The following is a 12466-nucleotide window of genomic DNA, read 5'->3' as shown; positions in this document are numbered from 1 at the left end:
ATCCTGACCTTCTACAGGTGCTCCATAGAGAGGATCCCGACCTTCAACAGGTGCTCCATAGAGAGGATCCTGACCTTCAACAGGTGCACCATAGCGAGGATCCTGACCTTCAAAAGGTGCTCCATAGAGAGGATCCTGACCTTCTACAGGTGCACCATAGAGAGGATCCTGACCTTCAACAGGTGCTCCATAGAGAGGATCCTGACCTTCAACAGGTGCTCCATAGAGAGGATCCCGACCTTCAACAGGTGCTCCATAGAGAGCATCCTGACCTTCTACAGGTGCACCATAGAGAGGATCCTGACCTTCAACAGGTGCACCATAGATAGCATCCTGACCTTCTAAAGGTGCTCCATAGAGAGGATCCTGACCTTCAACAGGTGCTCCATAGAGAGCATCCTGACCTTCTACAGGTGCACCATAGAGAGGATCCTGACCTTCAACAGGTGCTCCATAGAGAGCATCCTGACCTTCTAAAGGTGCTCCATAGAGAGGATCCTGACCTTCAACAGGTGCTCCATAGAGAGCATCCTGACCTTCTACAGGTGCACCATAGAGAGGATCCTGACCTTCAACAGGTGCTCCATAGAGAGCATCCTGACCTTCTAAAGGTGCTCCATAGAGAGGATCCTGACCTTCAACAGGTGCACCATAGAGAGCATCCTGACCTTCTACAGGTGCTCCATAGAGAGGATCCTGACCTTCTTCAGGTGCACCATAGAGAGCATCCTGACCTTCTACAGGTGCTCCATAGAGAGGATCCTGACCTTCTACAGGTGCACCATAGAGAGGACCCTGACCTTCTACAGGTGCTCCATAGAGAGGATCCTGACCTTCAACAGGTGCACCATAGAGAGCATCCTGACCTTCTACAGGTGCACCATAGAGAGGATCCTGACCTTCTACAGGTGCTCCATAGAGAGGATCCTGACCTTCTACAGGTGCTCCATAGAGAGGATCCTGACCTTCTACAGGTGCTCCATAGAGAGCATCCTGACCTTCTACAGGTGCACCATAGAGAGGATCCTGACCTTCTTCAGGTGCACCATAGAGAGGACCCTGACCTTCTACAGGTGCTCCATAGAGAGGACCCTGATCTTCTACAGGTGCTCCATAGAGAGCATCCTGACCTTCTACAGGTGCACCATAGAGAGGATCCTGACCTTCTTCAGGTGCACCATAGAGAGGACCCTGACCTTCTACAGGTGCTCCATAGAGAGCATCCTGACCTTCTACAGGTGCTCCATAGAGAGGATCCTGACCTTCTTCAGGTGCACCATAGAGAGGACCCTGACCTTCTTCAGGTGCACCATAGAGAGGACCCTGACCTTCTACAGGTGCTCCATAGAGAGCATCCTGACCTTCTACAGGTGCTCCATAGAGAGGATCCTGACCTTCTTCAGGTGCACCATAGAGAGGACCCTGACCTTCTACAGGTGCTCCATAGAGAGCATCCTGACCTTCTACAGGTGCACCATAGAGAGGACCCTGACCTTCTTCAGGTGCACCATAGAGAGGACCCTGACCTTCTACAGGTGCTCCATAGAGAGCATCCTGACCTTCTACAGGTGCTCCATAGAGAGGATCCTGACCTTCTTCAGGTGCACCATAGAGAGGACCCTGACCTTCTACAGGTGCACCATAGAGAGGATCCTGACCTTCAACAGGTGCTCCATAGAGAGGATCCTGACCTTCTACAGGTGCACCATAGAGAGGACCCTGACCTTCTACAGGTGCACCATAGAGAGGATCCTGACCTTCAACAGGTGCTCCATAGAGAGCATCCTGACCTTCTACAGGTGCACCATAGAGAGGATCCTGACCTTCTACAGGTGCACCATAGAGAGGATCCTGACCTTCTACAGGTGCTCCATAGAGAGGACCCTGACCTTCTACAGGTGCTCCATAGAGAGGATCCTGACCTTCAACAGGTGCACCATAGAGAGCATCCTGACCTTCTACAGGTGCTCCATAGAGAGGATCCTGACCTTCTACAGGTGCACCATAGAGAGGATCCTGACCTTCTACAGGTGCTCCATAGAGAGCATCCTGACCTTCTACAGGTGCACCATAGAGAGGATCCTGACCTTCTTCAGGTGCACCATAGAGAGGACCCTGACCTTCTACAGGTGCTCCATAGAGAGGACCCTGACCTTCTACAGGTGCTCCATAGAGAGCATCCTGACCTTCTACAGGTGCACCATAGAGAGGATCCTGACCTTCTTCAGTTGCACCATAGAGAGGACCCTGACCTTCTACAGGTGCTCCATAGAGAGCATCCTGACCTTCTACAGGTGCTCCATAGAGAGGATCCTGACCTTCTTCAGGTGCACCATGGAGAGGATCCTGACCTTCTACAGGTGCACCAAAGAGAGGATCCTGACCTTCTACAGGTGCTCCATAGAGAGGATCCTGACCTTCTACAGGTGCACCATAGAGAGGATCCTGACCTTCTACAGGTGCTCCATAGAGAGGATCCTGACCTTCTACAGGTGCACCATAGAGAGGATCCTGACCTTCTACAGGTGCTCCATAGAGAGGATCCTGACCTTCTACAGGTGCTCCATAGAGAGGATCCTGACCTTCAACAGGTGCTCCATAGAGAGGATCCTGACCTTCTACAGGTGCTCCATAGAGAGGATCCTGACCTTCTACAGGTGCTCCATAGAGAGGATCCTGACCTTCAACAGGTGCTCCATAGAGAGGATCCTGACCTTCTACAGGTGCTCCATAGAGAGGATCCTGACCTTCAACAGGTGCTCCATAGAGAGGATCCTGACCTTCTACAGGTGCTCCATAGAGAGGATCCTGACCTTCTACAGGTGCACCATAGAGAGGATCCTGACCTTCTTCAGGTGCACCATAGAGAGCATCCTGACCTTCTACAGGTGAACCATAGAGAGGATCCTGACCTTGTACAGGTGCTCCATAGAGAGGATCCTGACCTTCTACAGGTGCACCATAGAGAGGATCCTGACCTTCTACAGGTGCACCATAGAGAGGATCCTGACCTTGTACAGGTGCTCCATAGAGAGGATCCTGACCTTCTACAGGTGCTCCATAGAGAGGATCCTGACCTTGTACAGGTGCTCCATAGAGAGGATCCTGACCTTCTACAGGTGCACCATAGAGAGGATCCTGACCTTCAACAGGTGCACCATAGAGAGGATCCTGACCTTCTGCAGGTGCACCATAGAGAGGATCCTGACCTTCTACAGGTGCTCCATAGAGAGGATCCTGACCTTCTACAGGTGCACCATAGAGAGGATCCTGACCTTCTACAGGTGCACCATAGAGAGGATCCTGACCTTCTACAGGTGCACCATAGAGAGGATCCTGACCTTCAACAGGTGCTCCATAGAGAGGATCCTGACCTTCTACAGGTGCACCATAGAGAGGATCCTGACCTTCTACAGGTGCACCATAGAGAGGATCCTGACCTTCTTCAGGTGCACCATAGAGAGCATCCTGACCTTCTTCAGGTGCTCCATAGAGAGGATCCTGACCTTCTACAGGTGCACCATAGAGAGGATCCTGACCTTCTACAGGTGCACCATAGAGAGGATCCTGACCTTCTACAGGTGTACCATAGAGAGGATCCTGACCTTCTTCAGGTGCACCATAGAGAGGATCCTGACCTTCTACAGGTGCACCATAGAGAGGATCCTGACCTTCTTCAGGTGCACCATAGAGAGGACCCTGACCTTCTACAGGTGCACCATAGAGAGGATCCTGACCTTCTACAGGTGCTCCATAGAGAGGATCCTGACCTTCTTCAGGTGCACCATAGAGAGGATCCTGACCTTCAACAGGTGCTCCATAGAGAGGATCCTGACCTTCTACAGGTGCTCCATAGAGAGGATCCTGACCTTCTTCAGGTGCACCATAGAGAGGACCCTGACCTTCTACAGGTGCACCATAGAGAGGACCCTGACCTTCAACAGGTGCACCATAGAGAGGATCCTGACCTTCTACAGGTGCACCCTAGAGAGGACCCTGACCTTCAACAGGTGCACCATAGAGAGGATCCTGACCTTCTATAGGTGCACCATAGAGAGGATCCTGACCTTCTACAGGTGCACCATAGAGAGGATCCTGACCTTCTTCAGGTGCACCATAGAGAGGACCCTGACCTTCTACAGGTGCACCATAGAGAGGATCCTGACCTTCTACAGGTGCTCCATAGAGAGGATCCTGACCTTCTTCAGGTGCACCATGGAGAGCATCCTGACCTTCTACAGGTGCTCCATAGAGAGCAACCTGACCTTCTACAGGTGCTCCATAGAGAGGATCCTGACCTTCAACAGGTGCTCCATAGAGAGGATCCTGACCTTCAACAGGTGCTCCATAGAGAGGATCCTGACCTTCTACAGGTGCTCCATATAGAGGATCCTGACCTTCTTCAGGTGCACCATAGAGAGGACCCTGACCTTCAACAGGTGCACCATAGAGAGGATCCTGACCTTCTACAGGTGCTCCATAGAGAGGATCCTGACCTTCAACAGGTGCACCATAGAGAGGATCCTGACCTTCTACAGGTGCTCCATAGAGAGGATCCTGACCTTCTACAGGTGCACCATAGAGAGGATCCTGACCTTCAACAGGTGCACCATAGAGAGGATCCTGACCTTCTACAGGTGCTCCATAGAGAGGATCCTGACCTTCTACAGGTGCACCATAGAGAGGATCCTGACCTTCAACAGGTGCTCCATAGAGAGGATCCTGACCTTCTACAGGTGCTCCATAGAGAGGATCCTGACCTTCTACAGGTGCACCATAGAGAGCATCCTTACCTTCTACAGGTGCACCATAGAGAGCATCCTTACATTCTACAGGTGCTCCATAGAGAGGATCCTGACTGGCTGCATCACGGCCTGGTACGGCAGCACCCTCAACCGTAAGGCTTTACAGAGGGTGATGAAAACTGCAGAGAACATCACCAGGACGGAGCTGCCCTCCATGGAGGACCTTCACTCCCAGCGGCTCAGGAAGAAAGCCCTCAGGATGATAAAAGACCCCCATCACCCCAGCCACAAACTGTTCTGTCTGCTGCCGTCTGGCATTCGGTACCGCAGCATCCGGACAAGAACCACCAGACTCAGAGACAGCTTCATCCCACAGGCCAGAAGACTGTTAAACACCTGAACATTGAAACAACATCCATTACGTTCATCTGGCTGCTACTTAGAAATGATTTATCTATTTACCTCATATATCCTATTTCAATAACTGGCATATAGACTCTTATTTCACTACTTCACTTTTTTAAACTATTTTTTTTTATACTTACTTGCACTATATTTTTCTGTTTATCTGTGTTTTGTGTTGCTCTGTTGGAAAAGCCTGTGACCTAAGATTTTCATCGGCATAACTCCACTGTAGCTATGTTCGTTTGACTAAATAAAGAACCTTGAACCTTGAACCTTGAACCTTGAACCTTGAACCTTGAACCTTGAACCTATTACTTCCAGAACACGTCTCATTGTTTCTGACAGCAAAAATTCTCCCACACCACTCCGCTCCTCCGCTCCCTTCACTGGCTTCCGGTAACTGCTAGAATCCACTTCAAGACACTGGTACTTGCTTACCATGCTGCGAATGGATCTGGCCCTTCCTACATCCAGGACATGGTTAAACCGTACACCCCAGCGCGTGCACTACGCTCTGCATCAGCCAAACGACTCGTTGCGCCCTCGCTGCGAGGGGGACCCAAGTTCCCATCGGCGAAAACACGTGGGTTTGCTATCCTGGCTCCAAGATGGTGGAATGAGCTCCCCATTGACATCAGGACGGCAGATAGCTTGCACATCTTCCGGCGCAAACTGAAAACTCATCTCTTTCGACTCCACTTCGAGCGATAGAACTATTAACGAAGCACTTTTATACTAATAAAGGACTGGCTTACCTAAAGCCAGTTGAGTAGCACTTGAAATGTTTGGCTCTATGAAACCTGATGTACTTTATGATTCTGTTTTCTTCAAGGTTGTGTCTTCCTGGTCGAATGTACTTATTGTAAGTCGCTTTGGACAAAAGCGTCAGCTAAATGCAATGTAATGTAATGTAATGTAACAGCAACGTTTCTGAAAGGCCCGTGGGGGTAAAGCCAGATAGCTGATTAAGGCGTTAGCTGGTTAGCACGTTAGCTGGTTAGCACGTTAGCTGGTTAGCACGTTAGCTGGTTAGCTACACTTCTAAACAAAAAGAGACAAAAAAATAAAATATTAAATAAAATAAAATGCATGTAGCACGTCAGCTTACCCTCCGTGAGCCCCATGTGGATGCTCCAGTAGTTCTGAAGGCACTGCAGCTCCTTCTTCATGCCCCTCTTGCAGCGACAGTCGTACAGCGTGGAGTCCCTCAGGACCTCCAGCGCCCCGCGGCACTCTCTGGACGCCAGCATGGTGCTGCGCTCGCGGCCCCCCCCCCGACAGGCACTGGCGCATGATGCGGAACTGAGAGCTGCACTGGGGCTTCTGGTTGCACAGCTCCGAGGCCCGCACACAGTCCAGAGGCTCCGCCCAGCCGGAGGGGGCGGGGTCACACACACACACACCTGCAATAACACAGAGATACAGTAAACACACACACACACACACACACCTGCAATAACACAGAGATACAGTAAACACACACACACACACACACACCTGCAATAACACAGAGATACAGTAAACACACACACCTACAACAACACAGAGATACAGTAAACACACACACACCTACAACAACACAGACATACAGTAAACACACACACACACACACACACCTGCAATAACACAGAGATACAGTAAACACACACACACACACACACACACACACCTACAACAACACAGACATACAGTAAACACACACACACACACACACACACACACACACACACACACACACACACCTGCAACAACACAGAGATACAGTAAACACACACACACACACACACACACACACACACACACACCTACAACAACACAGACATACAGTAAACACACACACACACACACACACACACACACAACCTACAACAACACAGACATACAGTAAACACACACACACACAACACACACACACACACACACACACACCTACAACAACACAGACATACAGTAAACACACACACACACACACACACACACACACACACACACACACACACACACACACACACACACACACACACACACACACACACACACACACACACACACACATGCAATATGACCCAAAATAGATGTAAAATGACCACAATCTTTTTTAGAATGAAACAGTCCAGAGGCTCCACCCTCCGTGTTTCTGTGTTCTCACTCACCAGACTCTGCTCTGTCTCTATGGGAGGGGAAAACCAAACACTTCCTGATTTTGTGTAACATCATCGATGATGTCATGGGTTGAACCAATTAAAGGGGCGGGGCGTGGGGGGTGGGACACACAGGTGAAAGGGACAACTGATAGAAATCACTAATAGATCAGAGTGAGACTTTTAGAATCATTGGAAGTTTCTCAATGCTGACCTGAGGCAAATGATTATTATGCTTATTATTATTTTTATATTTCTATTTAATACTCAACAAATAGAGGATTGTAATCTTCCTGTTATACATTTGATGAGTTTCTATTTATGATCTGAAGTCTCAGAGAGAAGTAAACCTCTTAGTTCGGCTCGCCTCTGGTTCCAGGACCACGGACAGCACCACAGCCTCAGCAGAGAATACAAAAACACTTTCACTCAAGTACTGTAGTTTTTATTAAAGGTCCCCTATCATCCTCCTCTTCATCAATATATCACAGGTCTCAGATATATCCAGAGCCTGTCTCTGATTGGCTCTGGAGAAGAGACATGAAGAAGAGGGGACACATGTTGATGTAGAAGAGACATGAAGAAGAGGGGACACATGTTGATGTAGAAGAGACATGAAGAAGAGGGGACACATGTTGATGTAGAAGAGACATGAAGAAGAGGGGACACGTGTTGATGTAGAAGAGACATGAAGAAGAGGGGACATGTTGATGTAGAAGAGACATGAAGAAGAGGGGACACGTGTTGATGTAGAAGAGACATGAAGAAGAGGGGACATGTTGATGTAGAAGAGACAAGAAGAAGAGGGGACACATGTTGATGTAGAAGAGACATGAAGAAGAGGGGACACATGTTGATGTAGAAGAGACATGAAGAAGAGGGGACACATGTTGATGTAGAAGAGACATGAAGAAGAGGGGACACGTGTTGATGTAGAAGAGACATGAAGAAGAGGGGACACATGTTGATGTAGAAGAGACATGAAGAAGAGGGGACACATGTTGATGTAGAAGAGACATGAAGAAGAGGGGACACATGTTGATGTAGGAGAGACATGAAGAAGAGGGGACACGTGTTGATGTAGAAGAGACATGAAGAAGAGGGGACACATGTTGATGTAGAAGAGACATGAAGAAGAGGGGACACATGTTGATGTAGAAGAGACATGAAGAAGAGGGGACACATGTTGATGAAGAAGAGACATGAAGAAGAGGGGACACATGTTGATGTAGAAGAGACATGAAGAAGAGGGGACACATGTTGATGTAGAAGAGACATGAAGAAGAGGGGACATGTGTTGATGTAGAAGAGACATGAGGAAGAGGGGACACATGTTGATGTAGAAGAGACATGAAGAAGAGGGGACATGTGTTGATGTAGAAGAGACATGAAGAAGAGGGGACACATGTTGATGTAGAAGAGACATGAAGAAGAGGGGACATGTGTTGATGTAGAAGAGACATGAGGAAGAGGGGACACATGTTGATGTAGAAGAGACATGAAGAAGAGGGGACACATGCTGATGTAGAAGAGACATGAAGAAGAGGGGACACATGTTGATGTAGAAGAGACATGAAGAAGAGGGGACACATGCTGATGTAGAAGAGACATGAAGAAGAGGGGACACATGTTGATGTAGAAGAGACATGAAGAAGAGGGGACACATGATGATGTAGAAGAGACATGAAGAAGAGGGGACACATGTTGATGTAGAAGAGACATGAAGAAGAGGGGACACATGTTGATGTAGAAGAGACATGAAGAAGAGGGGACCCATGTTGATGTAGAAGAGACATGAAGAAGAGGGGACACATGTTGATGTAGAAGAGACATGAAGAAGAGGGGACACATGTTGATGTAGAAGAGACATGAAGAAGAGGGGACACATGTTGATGTAGAAGAGACATGGAGAAGAGGGGACACATGTTGATGTAGAAGAGACATGAAGAAGAGGGGACACATGTTGATGTAGAAGAGACATGGAGAAGAGGGGACACATGTTGATGTAGAAGAGACATGAAGAAGAGGGGACACATGTTGATGTAGAAGAGACATGAAGAAGAGGGGACACATGATGATGTAGAAGAGACATGGAGAAGAGGGGACACATGATGATGTAGAAGAGACATGAAGAAGAGGGGACACATGTTGATGTAGAAGAGACATGAAGAAGAGGGGACACATGTTGATGTAGAAGAGACATGAAGAAGAGGGGACACATGTTGATGTAGACGAGACATGAAGAAGAGGGGACATGTTGATGTAGAAGAGACATAAAGAAGAGGGGACACATGTTGATGTAGACGAGACATGAAGAAGAGGGGACACATGTTGATGTAGAAGAGACATGAAGAAGAGGGGACACATGTTGATGTAGAAGAGACATGAAGAAGAGAGGACACATGTTGATGTAGAAGAGACATGAAGAAGAGGGGGACACATGTTGATGTAGAAGAGACATGAAGAAGAGAGGACACATGTTGATGTAGAAGAGACATGAAGAAGAGGGGACACATGTTGATGTAGAAGAGACATGAAGAAGAGGGGACACATGTTGATGTAGAAGAGACATGAAGAAGAGGGGACATGTTGATGTAGAAGAGACATAAAGAAGAGGGGACACATGTTGATGAAGAAGTGGATTTAGCATAATAGGGGACCGTTAAGTGTGAGGGACTTGTACTGATCATTTACGTGCCTTATACGCACAAATAATGTACTTTATTATATGTACTGTGTTCACATTGTACGTTACTACATATAAATCCCATGGTGATGGAATAAAATACTTTGCATGTACATGTACACATATACATATATACAAGCCTGGTCAATGAAAACACATTGAAATACAGAAGATGTATGTATTTGTATTAACGTCATTATGTGTTGTTTGTCCACTAGAGGGCAGTGATGGGTTTATTTCTTAATTGCAAAAAATTAATTAACCTAATTTTACAAAATATAAGAAATGAAATGTTCCAGGTTTTGTAAACAAATATATTTATATTAATTATTATGAATATATATTGATATTGTATTACAGCTATCTTAATAATAATGATAACAATCCAACAATATAAAGATGATAATATCAGACTTTTGTTATATTTTTTTAATTGTGTTTTATTTCTGTTTTACTTTTACCTAGTGGATTATCTGTTGATTAAATGTTATATATTATGTTATCATATTTATTCCATGGACTATTTTACCTTCTGGGAGTCATGTGATGTTACCTTAGACACATGTATAACAATGCATGACTTTAGAGTGGTCTTACTACTTTTACTGATCATGGTACACCACTGCGACACACACACACACACACACACACACACACACACACACACACACACACACACACACACACACACACACACACACACACACACACACACACACACACACACACACACACACACACAATCCAATGTTTCTTTCAAAAGAAAGTGACTGAACAAAATACCATTTTAATCTGATTCTTGCAACTTTCAAATAAAAGGGGAAGTCAAGGTGAAGAGGGTAGTTAGGGGGCAGCTAGTGTGTGTGTGTGTGTGTGTGTGTGTGTGTGTGTGTGTGTGTGTGAGCTGCTCCGGGTCTTTACTCACCCAACACAGACACCAAAGTGAGAATCAGGATCATATCTGGAGTAGCAGTAAATCCCACAGGGTCTGGAGACGGAATAAAGCTCCGGTATTACCCCTCTCTCCCCCGGTATTATCCCTCTCTCCCCCGGTATTTTCCCTCTCTCCCCCGGTGTATCCCCCCTCCCTCAGTCTCTCGCTGCCGACATGCTGGAGGTCCTGACGCTCCTCAGCCCGGGAGGGACCGCATGTTTCCCCCGGTGATGTGGAGCAAGTTTACCCGGTGAATAAGGCTCCAAACACGGAAGAAAAAAACACTTTCCTCAGCCGACCGTAAACATCCAGGTGCGATCACTCCGCGGTACTCCAACTTTCCCTTCTCCTCCTCCTCCTCCTCCTCCTCTTTACCCCCTGCAGTGATATTCAGATATGTTATGTATCTTTAATTATATCCCTGTCTGGTGCGTAATGGCACGCGTAAATATCCCCGTGATGCAGCTTTAATCCAGCTGCCTCGTGCGTCCGCTCGTGTCTCCTTCAGCAAACTCTGTGCGCGAGGAACACTGAGAGAAAACCTAGAAACCCCTCCTCCTCCAAACACACACACACACACGCACACGCACACACGCACACACACGCACACACGCACACACACTTCTCAGCAGGTGAAAGACTCTGAACACTGAAATAATCTATATTACAGCCTCGATTGTATATATCCTTTATTTAACCAGGTAAAAGACTCATTGAGATTAAAATCTCTTTTCCAAGAGTGACCTGGCCAAGAGGGGCAGCATGTATGAAGTTACAACAGATAAAACACAGACACGACAGGCAGACAAATACAGCTGTAAAACACAAATAAAAGGACATTAGCCAGTCAATATGCGAAGTAAACAAACAACAAACTATTAAAAATCATTCAAAACTGGCAACATTTAAAACGATTTCAGGATATACGAGCACTCACATCTACCAATGGTGTCGTGTCCTCTGTCCTTTAAGATGGACCTGAATTCCCCCACAGTGATTCCATCTGAGAGTTTCAGCTCCTTCTGTTCCAAGCTGTGGGGGCCGCATGTCTAACAGCTGTTTCACCCAGTTGTGTTCTCACTGTAGGAACCAGCATCTGAATCACATCTTGGGAGCACAGGCCATACAGACTTTCTCTTTGACACATATATGTGCACATGTAGGAGGGAAGCAGCCCAAGCAGAGATTTATAAATAAAACCCAACCAATGGGAAAGTCTGCGAGCAGACAAAGATGGCCAATTAGCAGCAGCATATAAAGTGCAATGGTGTACTCGATATCCACATCCAGTGATACATCGTAAGGCTCAATGGTACACAGTGTCCAGGCTCTTTAGGCACTGGTCAGAGGCGTTCATGTCTAGCAGGTCACCATCATCTAATACAGGTAGAAACGTAGCAGGTATCAAATGTTTCCTCGTCTGAAAAGAGAAACAGGATTTATTTCTGTAAAAGAAACCTCATTTTATTTTTAGCTTTGAAACAACATTTTCCATGTGTAACTTGAAAGACAAGTTCTGTTCAATAAGAAATCCCAGATATGTGTAAGTAGTGAC

The 12466-nt window shown here is 46.9% G+C and overlaps 1 pseudogene; it reads right to left on the bottom strand.

The window, feature by feature from the left end:
* The window catches only part of LOC117546227, a 39025-nt pseudogene extending 28007 nt beyond the window's left edge, over nucleotides 1-11018 (bottom strand).
* Nucleotides 11019-12466: the final 1448 nt, after the last annotated feature.

Source organism: Gymnodraco acuticeps, unplaced genomic scaffold (assembly GCF_902827175.1).
Source record: "Gymnodraco acuticeps unplaced genomic scaffold, fGymAcu1.1, whole genome shotgun sequence".
Lineage (NCBI taxonomy): Eukaryota > Metazoa > Chordata > Actinopteri > Perciformes > Bathydraconidae > Gymnodraco > Gymnodraco acuticeps.
This window is presented reverse-complemented; position numbering and strand designations above follow the sequence as displayed.